The sequence below is a fragment of the Equus caballus genome, chromosome 21 (genome assembly GCF_041296265.1).
Source record: "Equus caballus isolate H_3958 breed thoroughbred chromosome 21, TB-T2T, whole genome shotgun sequence".
NCBI classification, from domain to species: Eukaryota; Metazoa; Chordata; class Mammalia; order Perissodactyla; family Equidae; genus Equus; species Equus caballus.
Genome location: NC_091704.1, coordinates 36752258 through 36757728, shown reverse-complemented (window position 1 = coordinate 36757728; position 5471 = coordinate 36752258). Strand labels below are relative to the sequence as shown.

Below are 5471 nucleotides of genomic sequence, written 5' to 3'. Positions count from 1 at the left end.
TCCTTTTCAGCTTTTCCTAAACCAAATGGTTGGATCATATAAACCACAGGAGCTCAAGGATTTGTAGTCACCTTACTTTTTTTTTTTTCAAAAATAGTATTTTCACATCATAGTAGTCACTGTATTTCATTTTTTCTTACTACTCCTAAGAATTTATTAAATAATATATTTAAAAGTTTTGAATTGTTACATCCAACGTACTCATAGAGTATTGCAAGAACTTAAAAAAATAGAGTCTTTTTACTCTTTTCAAGAGTTTAGAATTAAGGGAAGGTAAATACAATTATTTTAATAACCAGTTTAAGGCAGTATCTAATCACAGGCATAGAAAGAGACACACAAAAGAATATACTTGAGGGAGGGAAATGGAAGAAAAGATCACTTGTAATTCAGAGGATCAGATAAAACTGCATAAAGAAAAGTATAGTTAAGCAACATAAACTACAGGTGAGGCACGGTTACGGAAGGAGTTATAGATGGCTAATAATGACAAAAACAGATGTAAAAGTCAGAAAGGAATGGGGTGAGATTGAAATAAGACGTTTTTCTGGACCACAAAGTGCACAAAGATGAGTAAAAAACAAGATTGGTTTTATTTTAGTTTTAGCTTATAAATGACATGATTAGACTCTAATCAAAGAAAGTATTGTATACCTGGGACAGGAGGGCCTGTATTAATCAGCCATTGGATGTGGTCTGCCTCAGGGAGGGGTGTGGCCTCCAGCAGCAGAAGCAATCCCAGAAGCGGATGATGGCTGAAGGTTCCTGCTGATCTTCCCCACAGCTGGGTGGCAAGTCCTTTATTTGGGGGACTCTGGACAGTGCACCTGCTCGTCCACTAAAGTCCATTCCTTCTACGTGTCACATCATTTTTGTTCATGCTCATTATGGGAGCAGTTTCTCCACATTCCATTGCCTCTTTCTTCCTGGGGAAAATGTACAAGAAGAAGGTGATTGGTATGAACTACGACCTGCTCCCCAGAATCTGTGACTGGTCTCAGACTCAAAACTAATCAGCTCCTCCTCCTGCCACTATCTACTCAGGATCACTCTCGCCCTCAGCTGGCCCTCTGCTGGTCTTGGCAGTTTAGCTGGTTGCATGACATAGGTCTTCATCCTGAAGGAGTCTGAGCCCCTGGTCTCCATGCCCTTTTCAGGCCAACTCTGCTGCACTTGTCCATTTGCAACCTGAATTGGGCACAGGAATGCAAAAGGATGCCCAAATGGATGGCCTTGGCACTGCACATAGTCCTCTAGTTCAGTTGGAAGTCTAGGGAAATATAAACTCAATGGGACGCAACTCAAATAATCGTGGGTCATAAGAACACCCCTCTCTCTTCTACAGAACTTTAGCTTATCAGCCACCTCACTTGAGTATATAAAAATGTGGTTAGCATTGGTTTGAGACTCCTATACAAGAGTGAAAACTGTTTTTGTAAGATCAAAACAATATGTTGCTCCTGGAATTCAATTGTTAGGCATGGAGACATAAAATATTAACATTATAGAAACCTATTCCATGTATATGGAAAATGATCCAGGCTCTCACAGATTTACAGAATATGGACAGACCATGTATGTCTAAGTTTACATGATATTGATTTTTCAAAAAGAGTAAAAGGAACAATTTATTATTCTGAACTTGATCCCAGGAGACACGATATGAGTGAAATGTAAATTTTAATAGGCTACATTTATGAAATTACTCTGATGAGTTGTTTATAAAGTGATGCTTTAATTGCAATAAAATTCTTATGTAAGTGATGAAAATTGGTGTCATAACAATATAATCATTATAATAGAACCCTCATTAAGAAGTTGTCTCGTTGGTTTAGTATCAATCTTCCTATTCTTCAGGATGAAAAATAGCAAAAACCAGTATTCCTAGTTATAAAAGAATAGCATCAAAGTCTGCATATGTATATGGATGCAAGTACATTTGTTTATAGATTCTGTTCTTCCCAGTAAGTCACTCATGGCAGAGGCATTGAGATACAATGGGGAAAAGTCTAGGCTTTTTAGTTATCAGACTTTGTTTACAAACTTCTCTGCCACTTTACAGTCATTTAGGAAAGTCACTTGGACTCACTCTGCTTCAGTTTTCTCATCTGTATAACCTGTTTGAGAAGATCAGGTGGAACAGTGCGCAAGAAGGACCCCGACACTGCTTATCAGAGGGAGCATGCTCAGAAATGGTTGAATCTCTTCTCTGTCAGTAGGAGTACAGCAGAATATGGCTGATTTCTGACCAAGTGGCAGTCGTTTTCTCTCAACCTCAGTAATCCCAGTATAATAAAAATATGTTCAACATCAATAGGAGTCAGAGAGTCAAGTGAGCATCAGATGGAGAGAAACCTTGAAATGCTGGAAAGATCAGATCTGAAAGTGCAATGGAGTAGAAATGGGTCCAGGCTCAGATTTTCCCTTTTAAAACAATATATGACATTACGTGTTCTATATGGCCTAGGCTGCGGTTGTTCTGCGTGTGTGGTGGTTTGTTTTGTTTTATTTTTGTTTCTGTTTTTCCTTCAGGGAGCTGAGGAAAAGCAAAGCATTTTTTCGGGCCTACATGACTTGGTTTGGCTGGAAATCAGCCTGTAATCTTAATCAAAGTTTGCAAAGCGTGAAGTAAAGGCACATCTAATTTAGCAAGATTGCGATTCCCTCTCCCTCTGTTCCTGGCCTCGCCTACCTTCTCCCTCCTTGTTCCACTCTTTCTCCAGGGATCATGACAGATGCACCGGTGTGGAAAAATGATGTCTTTTTGTTTTGTTGAGTGAGCCAAGACAATCACCCAGCGCTTCTTGCCTTCACTACGGCTCCTTTTGAGGAGGTTGGATCCTTTTATATTTAAAATTCTGCCAGACCTTTCAAAGACACTGTGCCTAGTTTGTGTGGTGAATGGAGAGGAAAACTGAGACCTTTATCCTCCGCACCCCACATTGAATTTGGAGCCCAGAAAGATGATATATAGACTAAGCGATGTTTTTAATGATATATTATCTCTCTTTAATTGGACAGCATAACAGAATGAACCTTAGTCTCAGAATCAGAAGGCATAGCTCCAGTTAGTCATTATGACTTCATAAAAATGTCACTTAAGTTCTCTGGATTTAGTTTCTTCATAAATAAAATGTGGGGTAAATTAAGATGTTCCCTGACGGACCATTTCAGCTCTTAATGTTTTCACTCTATCTCAGATTGTTCCAAGCTGCTCCTACTGCCCTCAATGTGTAATTTATTTGTCAATTAAGCACAGTTGTGTCAAGTGACTAGTCACTGTCCCTCGATTCTCCCTGTTCTCCCTCCGAAAAAGCTCTAACTTGAAGGCTCAATTCAGACATTCTTTGAAAAACGTTGAGCAAAATTAACTTTAAAGTCTTTTGTAAGTCTAAAATTCTAAGAATTTAATGGTACAACATTTTTAAATTACACTCTGAAATATTGAGGAAGAGAAGCATCTTTGTCCAATTCCATGCAGGCTTGCTCCAAATTTCATTGTCCTTTAACAGGCAAATGTTCAATTCATCACACACACATTCTCACTTTGTGTAAGCGTGTGCAGTGAATTACAGCTCTACAGAGCATTTCATTTGCCTTTTCAATCTTCCCCAGCTCTCTTTGCTTTGTTTATCTCAAGAAAGAGGGAGGCCTGGAAAATTTCACAAAATGTGCTTGTGAATGCAAGTATATACTTAGGTTAAAATTTTTCTCTCTTTTCCTGAGGGAAGATTTTGAAAAGCGATAGGTGTTTATTGAAGAGGAAATACTACTGATTTTAATACCATGAAGTGCTTATATCAAGGTCCCTTTCAATTCTTCCTTGCTACATCATCCCTTCATGGTGATAAGTGGGTCTGAGTAGCAACATTTAAATACAAAACAGGGTTTCTTATCAGTAGGGAAAAAAACAGAGTATTATCACATATATTTACAGGATGCTTGTGTTTTTAAGAGGGCTGAGCAATTCTTAAAGAGTTATTGTACTATTTACGTGGATAATAATAAACTGGGTATAATTTTGGGCACAGGGATCAAGTAAACATATTAAGCAAAGATGGCAGGACTCTTCTGTCCGCCAGGTCCTCTTACTATCTTCTATAAAAGGTAGAAGGAATATACCTTGCTTCTGAGATTTCTTTTAAATCTTTGGTGTCCCCTCTATTGCATTATGCAGGGATGTTAGATGGCTTTTCCATGTCACTCTCCATTTACTGACATACATATCTATTCCTAATACCAACACTGCTCCTTATGTTACCAGACCAGGTTCATTTTGCCTGTCGCACAATAAAGCCAATCACTGAGACAAACGAGTTTGCAGCAGAGAAAGGGTGTATTCACAAGGCAGCCAAGAGCCAGATGGGAGACAAATCTCAAATCCACCTCCTTGAAAATAGAGGCTAGGGATATTTATGGGGTAGGGAAGCAAAGTGGTCTGAAGTGTGGGGATAGACAATTGGAGGCAAGGAGGAGTGAGGTATTTTGATGATCTGTGCAGGCATAGTCAAACTTCAAGCCTCTTTATAGGACCCATGTTCACAAAATGGCAGGGTTGGCATGAGCTGAGGATGGAGTTTTGGGTTTTCTGACATCAGGAGCTACGGGTCATCCTCGCAGATCAAGCTGATGAGTTGGTGGTCTCGACTGGCCTAAACCAGACAGGGGTTAACTCTTATTTCCTGTAAAACAACTCAAGCATTTGTTCCCATGGTGATCCAGGCACCAAGGAAGTATTGTCTATAGGAACCTAGTGGGAGTCAGATAACATATTGCCTAAGCAGCACAGTTAACAGTGAGTGGGCGAACAACTAAAAGCTGTAATTAATAAGTGCAAAAGAACACTTTAGTTACCAGCTACCTAATCGTTAATGGCTAACTGTCCACCAGTTTCACTTAGCACTAGCAATCATGATAGCAGCTATCAAATACTAAACACTTTTGTAGTACCAAGCACGAACTGCTTTACACAGCTTATATCTTTAATCCTCTAACAACACATTGAAACATTGTCAACATCTACATTTTACAGATAAGGACACTGCACCTTAGAAGGGGTAAGTACTTTGTCCAAAGTCACAATGGAAGAAGAAGAGATGAGAGTTGAACCCAGGAATTCTAAGACTAGAGCTCCAGACCCCAAATTTTCATGGCCTACTAGATATCTCCTGTTAGGTCTTCTGCATGCACTTAAAATTCAACATATGAAAACACAAACATTACATACCTTTAAACCCTATCTCTCAGTAATTTTTTTAAAGTCCAGTGAACTTGCTTTCTCTCTTATGTTTTTCTTTTCAGTCAAAGGCCTCACCATCTCCCAAGTTTCCTTGAAAAGAATATTTGATGTCAACTTCAAGGCTTCCTTTCTTCTTGGCCTATTTTTGTTTTTTTATGAGGAGGATTCCCCCTGAGCTAGCATCCATTGCCAATCTTCCTCTTTTTTTTTCCTCTGCTTGAGGAAGATTAGC

At 39.1% G+C, this 5471-nt stretch overlaps 1 long non-coding RNA gene across 1 annotated transcript; it reads right to left on the bottom strand.

The window, feature by feature from the left end:
• Positions 1-570: 570 nt before the first annotated feature.
• On the bottom strand, positions 571-3034 carry LOC138919892 (uncharacterized). Its single transcript, XR_011430434.1, has 2 exons — positions 2693-3034; positions 571-926 (listed from the first exon to the last, which is right to left on the bottom strand). It is a non-coding gene; the product is annotated as an uncharacterized lncRNA (long non-coding RNA).
• Positions 3035-5471: the final 2437 nt, after the last annotated feature.